The sequence below is a fragment of the Idiotropiscis lumnitzeri genome, chromosome 1 (genome assembly GCF_059441095.1).
Source record: "Idiotropiscis lumnitzeri isolate Australia: NSW breed Sydney's pygmy pipehorse chromosome 1, RoL_Ilum_1.0, whole genome shotgun sequence".
Taxonomy (NCBI): domain Eukaryota; kingdom Metazoa; phylum Chordata; class Actinopteri; order Syngnathiformes; family Syngnathidae; genus Idiotropiscis; species Idiotropiscis lumnitzeri.
Window position 1 is genome coordinate 35,487,531 of NC_142391.1, and position 14,261 is coordinate 35,501,791.

Consider the following 14,261-nt stretch of genomic DNA (forward strand, 5'->3'; position numbering starts at 1 on the left):
AGAGAGGTCGGTGGGAACAACGCAACAACCTGTTGTGCTCCTCTGAGAACCAGACCAATATTGTGATGTGAACCCCAGATAATTTCTTTAAAAACCATTAACAAATGGAATTTGAATAAAGTGTCATTGGAGAGAATTTTAATGCACATATTAATAAAAGTAATATTTATATAATTAGTAATATTTGGCCCTCAACCAGCTAAAGCCACTAATGTTTCCGTCGACACTACCACCACATGGAATGAGCTATGGGAAGCAAAGCTCGAGTACATCCACGCAGAACTCCTAGATGACATCCATGGCGGGCAGCATTATTCTGCTGACTTTAAAACCGGCAAGAAACTCAGGTGTGATGATACTTCCGACCCAGACTAGGACCGTCCACGGGGCGATTAATTAATTTCCAACACCAGAACAGTAATCCCACTCTCTCACGTTATGAAAATTATGGAGGGGACATCCACGGTGTTACGAAAATGTTACTTTATCTTACAGATCCCAATTCTAATGAAGTTGCAACATTAATAAAACAAGATATTTCTTGTTGAAAATGATAAAGATTACTCATTCACTCGTTTTGATGCCTGCAACACGTTCCAAAGAAGCTAGAACAGGGCATGTCTAACACAGTGTTACATCATCTTTCCGTTTAACATCAATTAATAAGCGTTTGGGCACTGAAGACACTAATTGTTGAAGCTTTGTAGGTGAAATTATTTCCAATTCTAGCTTGATGTATGACTTCAGTTGCTCAACCATTGTTGGACACTCTACTTTACTTTTGAAGTTACTTATGCCATGGGCATTAACACACCTCCATACCAACACAGATGGGGCTTTAAATGTTTGAGCTAATCACAAATTGATTGCTCCTTCTAATCTTTGGACTGGAGGGATCAATGACTGTGATTTCAAAACCAAATTTGAAATTTGCTCTCATCAGAGGTACTAAGCACCTAAACGAGCTGAACCAAACATAACAGACATTAAACACGTAACAGCAGGTTCATCATAGAAGGTCATTGTTGGCTTTAAGTCCACCTAATCAAAGAATGTTTACGTATAATGTATATAATAATGTACTAATTAAATCGATCATTTTCTTGTTTGGTCTAATGTCACATGGAACACAGAACTCTTGGCATTTCCTTTTCAACACATCTAATAACTTTTAATCCAACTTCAAAAATACAATGTGATTGATTGTGCCAATTAATACATATGGTGAACCATAACAACTAAAAATAGACCAAAACGTACTGTATCCCTGAGGTGGTCCTGCCACAAAGGGGTAGGATGTGTGAACAGTCGGTTTGGGTGGGGGGGCATGGTTATAGCGACACACAGCTCGAGCACAGGCTTGCTTCAGAGTGATGGCAAGCTCCCGCCAGCATTTTAGCTGCTCCATTGCACCTCCAAAATAAAAGTCAAGATAACATGGCAGAGCCATACAAACGCATACAGTATGCATGTAAAATAAACCACGGTGAAAAGAGACTGCTCTGGATATATCCCGAGCCACTGAATGTATAATTTAGCTATCAAATTACAGATGATCACAACATCATCTTGCACAGCACAGTCAGATTTGTAGCTATTGGAATAGATTCAACAGAAGGAGTCAAATTTTGGCCAGATCTAAATTAATATCAAAAGTAACATACTTAACTGGGTACTGTAGCTTTAAGAGGTCAAATCCATCCATCCATGCATCCATTTCCTATAATGCTTGTCCTTATTAGGATTGCTACCGGTGAATTAGAATCTAATCGATCTGATTTGGGACAACAGCCAAAATACCATGACAAAATCCATGCAAGAACGGAAATGCAAACTCCACACACAAAATGTTCCAATGAGAGATAAGTCTTGCTAACCACTACTTCAGAATGTGACTATGCAAAATACTGTATCAATGCTTATCTTTTGGGACATCTAATGGTTTGTGAAAACTTGCACATAAAAAAACATTCAGTCATTCACACCTACAGACAATTTAGTCTGATATCAACCGAACAAGCATTACCAAAGGAAACACATGCTTGGGGAGAATCCACAAACTCCACACAAGAAGACTGCAGCAGAGATTTGAACACTGCACCACAAAACTGTGAGGCAGACTTGTGAACCACTTTACACTATGCTGCCATGAACAATAATCTAATCTAATCGAGCCCTGTCACGGATGGATCACATGGGTGATGTGATAAACAAATGCTTTATCTATTCTGTTGTTGCGCATTGGACAACAGCAGGCGCTCTGCCAAATGTTTACTATGCGGCTCATGTCGGATCAGCCTGGACATTTCTGATAGCAAATATCTCCAGCGTGTTAGCTGGCAGAGGGCCACAACCTACAGTTGCCTACTACGGTTCTATGTAGGCCTGCACCATCCTCTGCACCACTAAACTGGCTTGATGCAGAGTTCTTTTAGCAGCACGGGGAAGTGAGGAAAAAGCTTTGATTCTATTACCTGAGTATGGATGAAGTCTGTGGACCTTTTTGAGATTTTCAGTGGCTCCTAGGTTAATAACGCTGACCTTTTAACTGTGTGAAAAAGATTAGCATTGAGCATTTGCAGGTGATCGATTGGAATGGTTACAAATAACCAGTGTGGATTAAAGGTCACCAGGCGCTCTCTGCTGGTGTAAAAGGGGTACTACAGAGAGGAAACATGATTTGCTCCCAAATAACATAATTGAAGTCATCCTGGTTGTTCTTCATTCTCAGTCAATAATTGAGATGAAACCGTTTATGCTAACATTACGTTTTAAATTATCAATGATCATGCACTACCATAATTAAAACAGAATTAGCCCAAATTTAATTTTATTGCACAAAAGCAACATTAACCGCAGTACTGTGTTTTTAATACCGCTGGCACATAAAATGTACTCGTGCTTTTAAAGAAAATGAGGTTACCTCCACTTTAATATATTAATATCATCGAAAACACAGTTTGAAAAACTGAACAGATGAGCTCATCATTTACTCTCAAATAAAACTTTGAAAACAGAGCAAATTCTTGACATTTGGCTATACAGGGAGTACATGCTCAGTCTTTTTGTGTCTCTCTCGCTCTGCGGTGCAATGCCAACAGTGAGAGCTCTGATTGGGAAAAGCCATATGGCAGATGACAAACCAACGGCAGGTTCCATGTCCACACTGTAGCACAGTTCAGGCATGCTGCCACGTCACCTGATCTTACTCTGCAAATCTGAATCCTATGAAAAGATTGCATGGTGACTCGGCAATCAAGTGTCTGCAGCTCAGACAATAGCTGGTGAGGTGTTGCAACTGTAGCGTTTGCAGTGAATGTGAGCATCACACCAATCAGGAATAATCTGACTGCAAATTGCTGGCGTCAGGCCAAAAGCTCCTACAGTATGTCACTTTTTTTCACAGATGTACACTCTTGGTCAGTCCACAAGAGTGGGTGTTAATTTTTTCAAGTTATTGACCAATCGAGGGCGGCACGGTGGCCGACTGGTTAGCACGATGACCTCACAGTGCAGAGGTTGTGGGATTGATTCCGGCAGCAGCCTCCCTGTGTGGACTGTGGAGTTTGCAAGTTCACCACGTGCCTGCGTGGGTTTTCTCCGGGTACTCTGATATCCTCTCACATTCCAAAAACATGCATGGCAGGGTGATTGAACACTCTAAATTGCCCCTAGGTGTGAGTGGTTGTTCATCTTTGTGTGCCCTGCGATTGGCTGGCAACCAGTTCAGGGTGGACTTCGCCTAATGCCCAAGATAGTTGGATAGGCACCAGCACCTTGTGCGGGGAAGCGGAACAGATAATGGATGAATGGATGACTAAGCTAAGGTCTTGAAATGGTTAGCTCTTAAAATTATTGATTTTGGAAGTACAAAGTTTCCACTCACTGCCAGCGCAATGTACGTTATCTGACCAGTACTGTATAAAGCAGTGATGTCAAACATAAGACCAATGGTTCAATCCGACCAGCAGGAAAAATTTGAAAGTCAAAACTATTGAGGAAACCTTACAGTTAAAAGGTTATGTAAGTTGTGACAGTAAGGCCTTAAATAGATTGAATCCAGACTGTGTGTGGAGGGAAAAACTGAACATTCAGAAGACAGCTAACTTTGTTGATATTGTACTTGCACTAAAACAAAGGGGAAAACACAGACTTTTTGCTATTAATTATGCCGATGATTTTACTGTTCTGGTCCACTGGAGACAACTCATGTGAGCCCAAAACTACAACATCCCTGAACAGGGCAAGAAAACCCTCTGGAAGTCTTTTGACATTTTGTTTGCTTTTTTCCCCCTACCCATTGATAAAAAAAACAAAAAACAAAAGTAAGTCAAATGCATGCTATTTGGTTTCTGATGCTTTTTCTACAAATGGACTGTAAATGTGATACTCTTTATGGATTCGAGGAACGTCAAGGACAATTCACTCCTGCCCTCCAGTGGTAGAACAGAGATACAACGTGTAACATGGTTCAATACAGAGGAAGGGACTGTGACGCATGTCGTCATTGGTCAACTGGAGGCTCTCCCTGCTGACTTTGCTTCCCTGGACTGGTTGCCAGCCAATCTCAGGGATCAATCTAAAGTCGACAATAAATGCCATTCAGATTGCATTTGAGTTTATATACTGAGATGAGTTTAACACATGAACATTTGATGTAAATTTAACATTTGTCATTTTCCAAAGTGCCTTTTCTCCTTTGGATCACTGTTTGTTCACCAGTCACATGGCACATAGTCAAACAGCTATTCACTCCAAAGTACAGATAGTCTTCAATTAACCCACCAAGCATGTTTTTGGAACGTGGGAAGATGTCGGAAGTATCTGGAGAAAACCCACTTGCCAGATGTGATCGGGTCCTTCCGTGGATCGCGCGGCGGCTGATGATGTCACACTGTAATCACTTTTTTCTCAAATATATTTCTTTGCCTTCATGTTTGTCACCCCTGTTTGTATGTTTTGACTTACTAAATTCAATATATATATATATATATATAGATTTTTTTTATTTTTTTTTTTTTTTTAAATTCCATCAACAGCTACTTTTGCAAGGATGATCCTTAGGTGTCCACTGATCCCAAATGGATATACTTCACTGGATAAGTACATAAAAGTAGAGAAACTGCCATGAAAAATGCATTAAATTAAGATCAGCAAGACGTCACATTTTCCATGCTTACTGCTTAATTATGAGTGTGATGTATGGGGCCATAATTGTAGCAAAACTGTTTACAAATGTGGATTTCAATCCACAAATACGTAAGAAGAATCTGTATCAATAACCACAGTCACAAATGTGTAACGAGAATTTACAAATGCTACGCCCCTGGAATCCCGATTTGGGGTATTCAAAGTGGATTTTGCGTATTCTCCCGTTCTTGTTCAGGTTTTTTTGTTTCGGGTAATCTGTCTTCCTCCCACAATCTAAAAACATGGTATTCAATGTTTCTCAAAGTGAAGTGATGTATGAGCATCACAAGTTGTACACAGGATCCCTCTGGTGATACGCTAAAGAATCATTAGCTAAGCATTCAGTTTTATCAACTTTTAAATTCAATACTTTTGTTTACAGTTGGTTTTAAAAGAACTTTCATTACACCGGTCAACCCCAGATTTCAATCCGAGATGACTTTGAGCTCTTTCACGTATTTTTGAATTTGATTTAAGAAAACGTCTTCACTTTTTTCCAACACATTGAGTTTTTGGGATATTCAATTTCTTTAAAGTTTGACCTATAAAGGCTTGCACAACACGGATTTAACTTGCGTTGTAATTTATAGCGGGTTTCAGAAAACAACTATAGACTATATATATGACTATATTACACATTATTATTATTATTATTATTATTATTAAAACCTGTATGCTAGAGGAAAAAACAATGGCAAATTCGCAATAATTACTAAAATTCCTTTTGAAAAGTTTAATTACAGGAATATATGTTGACCAGTACATTTTTTTTTCCTTTATTGTGTTCAAAGATCATAATGTTACAGTATCTTAAATGTATATTAAGTATACTTTTTGAGGAATAAAACCTGCACGGAAGTCTAGCAAATGCATCAGTTCTCTATGAGCGACATCAACATGGCCATGACAACAAGCTACAGAGGATTTAGGAAGAATCTTCCACCAAATGAAGGCGTGGCACCGAACGTTCCTTAAACACCAGGAAGATTATTTGAAAGGGAGAGGTATGGGGCCATTATTGTCGCAAAACCCTGTCATTTTAAATCGGCTATATACCTTATTTTCCGGACTATAAGCCACTAAAAGGCACTCTTTTAACAATCTGTTAATGTACCTTTAGGGCGCCTTATACTCCGGAAAATATAGTATCTTTTGTGACGCCAGCTCTGGAACTTCTCTGGCACAACATGTAGACTAAAAGGTCAAAGTCTTACTTTTAACCTAAAGATACAACGGCAAACAGTTACATATTTAGCATCCGAAAGAGGGATAAGGCTGGCCATGTGACGCAACCAGGAAAACTTGCAGTAGGCTGTCCCACCAAGTAAGACTCTCACGGCATCATCTCCATGAACCGGGTAGCCTCAGCTGCGATAAAATAAAAAAAAAATGACTTCAAAGCAGTAAAATAGCTTATGCATTCACCAGAGCTCAATATAATAATGGGATTGACTGGAGCAGGACATTTAGATCATGGAGGTGCAGCTCAAAAATCTGCATCAATTTTGTGATGCTATCAGGTCAATGGGAGAAAAATCAATGCATTGGATTGTTTCCATCACCATGTGGAATCCAAAGGGCACCCAATACTACTACCCAATAAAGTGTTGAATGTTTAAAATTAAAGAACATATGTTTGGTTTGAACAAGCATGGGAGAACCTGACGGAACCTGGGAGTGACCACAAGCAGGCCAAGCAGTAATAATTCAAAAAGTAAGACAAAAATGAGGAATGAAAGAAAAGGAAATGGAGCAGGAAGCGTTGGGGAGGAGGCCAGAGGCCAGAGGCTGTCACCACAAACAGTTGAGACTGAGTCCCTCGAGTCCCATTCCCCCCCCCCTCGCTCCTCCCTGTTCCCATTCCTCATCTCTTCTCCCGTACCGTCTCTTTTCCTCTGTGTATTTTTCTTCCATGGATTCCTTACAAATGGCTTCCTCTGGTTTTCCCTTTGCACAAATTATTTCATCCTCTTTTCAGCTCCATCAATCTTTCCCCCACAGGTGGTCAACCTCCTCTACAAAATGAGCACATCCTCAATCAGAATCACCACTTCAATAGTGATGTAGTACTCGATGGCAGGTTTCACTTATTACACACAGAGAGATGCTGTTCTTATGATGCCGATCAACAATAGGGGTGTTTCTAAAAATTGTTTTCTTTTTTTCCTTTCCTTTTTCTTTTTTAGGTTTTTTTTTTGTAGAAATTAAATCCTGGAGAAATATAATGTACTGTCAGAAACGTGTGGCAAAATCTGCCAATATGGCAATTTCAAATAGGCTTGATTCCACTTAATTTTATTCAAACAAGAACATCTGGTGATACTGTTAGAGGTTCAAAGTACTCCAATACTCTCTTTGGGCTGTTGGAGTAATTACTGGTTATTTTTTACAAGGTGTAAGCAGAGCCAAAACAGACAGTGGCACTCCTCATGACAGCCAATGAGTCCTCACTTTGTCCCAATCTGTTCAACTAGATGTACAGCCCGCCTCCTTCCACCTGTCCTCTATTCTTCCTTTCTAATCAGGCATCGCTGCCAATCAAGATCACCATGACAACAGTTTGCAGGATGTCTCTGCCAAACGCCACCACCCAACCCTATAAACAAAAACAAAACAAAACAAAAAAACAGAACTGCGACAGCTCAGGATTGATGAGGGAGCATCTTGTCAAAAGCCAGATTAGATTAGGTCTGAAGCACGCGCACGCACGCACGCACACACCTACACACAACACGCACCGCAACTCACAGACAGCAGGTGCTTTTGGTTAAACCTTAATTACATGAACTGTGATTTCTCTGATTGATATGCTAATGACTACATAATTAATGCAAAAGAAGAAATACCGGCAGCCTCCGTAATGAGTGGATTTATTTGATTAGTTATCCTCCTGCATATTCAAGCATGTTGGTAAACAGGGGACATATCAAATGGTTGTTGTCAGTGTTGCAAGTTCTGGTATGCCACATCTACACTGATGCTTATTACACCATTTAAATCATGCAATCACATTATTGATATGCATATATGAGAATAAACAGAGCTTGAAAAGCCTGTTTGACCACATGTCATTAAATCAAGAGCCCATGCTGCAACATACAATCTGCATTCATATTTTGCCATTTTGAGCAGAATTTTTTTTTTTTCAAACAGTGTGTGTTCTGATTTTTTTTTTGGGGGGGGGTGAAACTAATGAATGGATAACCATAATTACGTTGGCATCCCAGATATAATTACAGTTAAAGAGCAACAACAAACTGATGTACCAACCTTTACAGAGTCATAAGAAATATTTTTATAATAAATAAATACGTTATATGGAGCCCAAAATCAGAGAGACCGTGTCAAAGAGGTATTAATTACACAATTGGACAATTATAAAGGCTTTACTTTACAAAGGCATAAAACTGTACTGCATCATAATGATAGCAAATTAATAATTTGATTTTAGTTAGTTCAGAGAATCAAAAATATGAGGAACTCTGTTTGAATTTGTAGTACTGCCCTTCACTGTGGCAAACTATACAACCACAATGATAAACATTGTTGAATAACACCTCAAGACAGTGTCAAACTAAACTGAAGATGACCACTGTAAAGGAAATATATTTGATGCAGCACTTGTATTGGATGTCAAAATGTTGTGTTCGGTTAGAGTAGATATAAATATGCACCGAGACAAATATAGTTAGTGATGTCAAATGTGATATTATGCTTCTTTTGAAAAAACGCTGCACACAAACTCACAGGTAGGTGGCGCTTTGAGGCTGCACAAGCAACAGGACTCCAGCGCCATCTGCTCTCAAAAATTGTGATTATGCGCTTAACCACCATAACGTTAGGTACACCTGCACAATATTTTAAAAGACATTTGAAAAGACAGCAATGCTCAGAGTTTATTGAGCTAACAGTTATGTATTATTGCCGTTAGTTTGCATTGTGGAACCTGGACAACATCATAGAGTTGTTTCCAATTTTTTTTCTCTGATTATGTATGTAAACAATCGTACTGCACCAAACTAAGTGTTCTTCGAATATGCAAATATATGCGATTAAAAATAGAAAACATTTACATACTTCAATATTTTAATGTTTTTTTATGTCCAATTTAAATTGATCACATTTTAAAAACAAAAAGCAATTCAGTCTGAGAGAAATGGGGAGGTTATCTGTCAATTTTCCAGGCTGGGACAAATCCATCAACTTAAGTTTTGAGATGTGTGAGTGCTACTTGGACAAAAAAAAAGGTTGGAGGACCTAAGGGGGCAGTTGGTGTTGTAAAGCCTCAAGAAGCATAGACAGCTTCAGAGGCGATTAGAAGGACTTTAAACTGGATCCTATGTTTCATGCACTGTCAAGGCAGGCAAGCTTTGAAATGTACTACTTGCCCCTGGTAAAATAGCTCACATCTTATCTTCAGAAACCAACCAAAGATTAGTTTTGGTTTTAAGGGCACCGTGAGAGTAGTCTGGATGCAGAATAGCATCCATTCAAAAATTAAAAGGTTATATTTTGCAGGATTCAAACCACAGGCCTCTTGTCATTACAGGAGAGCTATTGGCCAACATAACTTTTATGATGGTAACCCTGAGTAAGATTAACAAATTAAATGTGAAATTTAGTTTCACATTTCCTACGGACAAAATTGAAGCCGACCAGCATCTTGGAAAAGGTTTGGTTCAGTCTCTATGGATTAAATGTATAGCAGTTAATCAAAACGGATTTTTTTTCTTTGTACAGACATTGTATCCATCTTGTATTTGATTTGATCGTAAAAAAATAACCTGATATTGCGTGTACATATTGATAATATAGTAAAAAGTAATTCATCACTACAAAACTAAGCACCTACTGTAACTTGACTTCACAAGGAGAGACACCAGATGCCAAGTCATCTTTGGGGGATGAGTAATCCCTTCTCCCCCGCTGCCTTCACTAAACTCCAATATATTTTCCTATAAGTGGGGGAGTGAAAGCACATGTGGGTCAAGACCAGGTTTAGGAGCTACAACTTCACGCTTCTCCATCTTTTTGGGGGGCCTAAACCACACCACCCACAAGGCTGAAGCCAGTTGAAAAATAATGGCTAAAATTACTAGATTCACCCTTTCTCACCACAATCAATACAGCACCATATTTCATTTGCAGTGTCTTTAAAGCCAACCCAAAAGTGTCCAATTTGAATGCAGGTGAAAGGAATTGATGTGTTGTAAAATAAAGGCTTACCTACATTATGAGTTGAGACCCAACTAAAGAGCTGTTAAAGGTCAGAGACCAAAATTTGAAAAGATTTTTCTGCAGACCTCTAGAACCCCTTTACAATACATAATTGTCATTAAAAAGTGATTAGATCCTTTGTTTTCTGCGGTTTGAAACTTGCGACCTCTCAACTTCAGGTTTTTCCGGAGCCGTGATGCGACAGTACCCAAATAATTTAGTGGCTGCTGTGCTGTGCGGTTGTGTGCTTGTCGTGTTCAGATGCACTCCACTTGCTTTAGCACGTAAACAATGGTTTATTATGAGGCAGTTGGTTGCACTAATGGTGAAGGAAGTGGCAAGAGTTTCTTCAGCTTTCCAAAGGATAAAGACATACGTGACCAGCGGATCGGAAAGTCAGTCGGCAGGGAGGAGCGCGTGGTCAATTGTGGTCGCCGAGCAAGTACTCCAAGCTCTGTGCTGATCATTTTGAACCGGCGTGCTTCAGCACACATTTGGGAGAGAGCATTGGGTACACAAATGTAGTTCGACCAAGCCTGAAACCAGCTGCCGTGCCAAACAGTTTTCCTTTGGCAAGCACGACATCAACCCCGGGCAACAGCAGGAAGAACACCGATGGTCATGGAGCATTTGAGACGCGACACGAGCAATAAGTGAGGAGTTATTTGTACGCATCTACAACACCTACGAATAGTGATTATGAATTGAGTCGCTGATGGAAAAAAAAACGGCCATAGTGTAATATGTACTTATTCCGTCTACATGTCAAGTTGCCCAACACGTCAACATTTTTTAGTAAACGCGTCGTGCAACATGGCTAAACACAAGCTACTCCCATTGTTTTTACTGTGCATACAACACGCACCTTGTCTCTAAAGCTCTTGTGCTGAGTGTGTGAATTGAGGCTGCTAGAGCAAAAATATTCCAAAGATAAAGAGGTCCAAAGACATAACAGTCCACTCTGCACAGTATGGTGTCAACTCTAATTCAGGCACCTCAGTAGCGTTGTCACAATCATCACTTTCTCTTTCTCCACCACTGACCGGGTCCAACTTCCTGAACGGCTCAATCATTTAGGGTTCGACAACTCCCGCTTCTATCGACGGCTCGTGCGTACCAAAATCCTCTTCCTTGAATTCCAAAACATTGCTCACCATTGAATGCACTGTGCTGTGAAGCGCATTTCAACGTACAGGATCTTGATGGCGTCTCGAGCCGTTTGGCAACTAAAACGACACTTTCAGTCACCCTAATGGTGGTTAGAGTAATTACATCCACGATGCCTCAACCTTCCAGGAGGTTCGAAAACATTTGCAACGAGAAAATAAAACCTATTTTTTTTTTAAACTGAATTGTGGTTTAGAGACATATTACCCAAGAAATTATGAATTTTGACAGACTCTGAAGAATCTTTGGAACCTGACCTTTTGTGTACTTCAAAAATTATCATTCACAAATAGTGAGACAATTTAACAACCGCTGAATCATTTGCAAATTGTGAAAAAATGGCTTCCCTCAAAACCAATTTATATTTCAGTCGACAGAAATGATAAAATAATGTATACATTTTTTTAACTAATTGAAATTAAGTTGTGTGTGTATATATGTATATTTTTTTTTGTTTCAAAATGTTAAACTAAGGTAAAAAACGAAAACCCTTTCACAACTGTGACACTAATTTGCAAATGGCAAAACAAAGAGAAAGGGAAAGCACAGGAAGTGACTGTTTGACCCCTTGTGACTGCTATTATACACTTAGCCGACTTAGCACTAGAAGCATCTGTTTCACAGACATCACTTTCAATGCCGAAATAAAGGTGCCCTCTTTGTAAAACAATTGACAAACTTGTCATGTTTTCAAACTGACCTTGGAAAATGTTCGGTCTGCGTGAGCTCATATTACAACTGTGCATTAACATAATCTCAGCACTCCTTCATCAGTGTTTTTGTTGTTGTTACAACTTACAAAAAAGCCACGAAATACCGGACTGCAAACCCTAAGCAAAATTTAACAAAATTTTTGTGTAACTAAATGTCCGCAAACTGTTCGCAGTCATGCTTTTGTCCACCATCTTGTGTAAGAGAAGAAGCGACCAGAAGTTTATTTAATTACTTTTTTTTTTGTGGCGGTAATCATGGTTTTTGCACATGTGAGCTCACGTTCAAAAAATTAATTGCGCACGTTCGACTTACAGTGGTACACTGTGATTAGCTAGATGACTGGGCAGAATTCTCTACGGACAGCCATGCGATGTCCACTCTTTTTTTGCACCACAGACCACTTTTGCATCAGGACATATTCTGACTGACCATCGACGCCGCAGCTCAAGCGATACGGAGATAATGGTCTTGCCAGCGGTGCTCCTACACGCTTTGGGCCGCCGTCTCATGGTGATGTAACCGTTTTGAGGAGCCAACCTGGTCAAGCCAGCCAAATAAAAGCAACACAATACTGTATATGCAAATCAAAGCCATACTTAGCTTTTGATTTCAAGTTGGTCCTCGGACGTAATTGTGGTGTATGACTTGACTTTGAATGGAGGCTGGACTGACCTGTTTTTGGAGCGCAAAAGCGCAATAACAGACTTGAATTGAATTAAACAATATTCAATCTTATGTGCTCATGCACACTGGCACACCACTGATGTGCTTCCCATGAATATAACCATGGAGCGTTGTGCCAATACAGGGAAAAAAAACTAAGGAAAATAACTTAATAAGATTTTTGTTTTTTGTAAATTTCACTCTCCTTAAAACAATGTAAGGGTCCATCAACAAACTTTGTTTCAGTATGTTGTAATTATTCATCAAGGATGTAATCAACAACATGGCAGATTATTATTTATTTTTTCCATATTATTGATGAATGGACGATATAGTACACAAAATAGAAATTCCAAACTAGTTCTTGGGAACTAAGGAATCAGTAAATGACTCCAAACACGGTAATGTTTTGGGGTTTTGTTTTGTTCTGTTAGCTACACAATGTACAATCACCCACTGTGCTTTCCCTTTGGTAAGTTTGTTGTCAGTAAAAGTGATTGAGGTCATTTCCAGGTTTTCAGTACCTGGTCATCATAATTTTTGACTTGAGAGGTTTTGTATTTTACGAGAAAGTAAAGCATCTTTGGAATTTTCCATGAGGTGTTTCCATGAGAAAACTAGAACTTTAAGATGACACCATAAGTCAAAGAGAGTGAGAGAGAGAGAGAAAGAGAAAGAGAGAGAGGGAGAGAGAGAGAGAGAGAGAGAGAGAGAGAGAGAGAGAGAGAGAGAGAGAGAGAGAGAGAGAGAGAGAGAGAGAGAGAGAGAGAGAGAGAGAGAGAGAGAGCGAGAGAGAGAGAGAGAGAGAGAGAGAGAGAGAGAGAGAGAGAGAGAGCCAAAAGTGTGTGTGATATGTTGCCAACTAATTCAATCGTAGTCGCGGGTTTCACGACGTGCTACCCTCGACAGACGTAGGGAGAAGAGCTAATACGGGTAATGAATGGCGGCCTCGGTTAACTTACCTCTGAATAATGTGTTTCTTACTGGGCCACACTTGATGGATGGCCTTACAGAAGCCAGGTCAATTAGCCAGGCAGACTTTCCCTCCATGTCGGCAGCAGACAGTACCACCACGGAGTTCACCTCTGTCACACGCCGAGTCTGTAATTAATCACTCACCCACGCCACGCGGGCTCTCCTCTCCTCTCCTCCGCCGCAGGCGCGCACCCTCAAACAAAGCGCGCACCTGACCGCGTCTTACGCAAATAGGTTTTTATAGCCAAATGTAAATATTGTAAAACTAAAGACAGACATATCCTACCGGTATATTTACAAAGCCAAGTATGAAAAGTGAACACACATTCATAAAA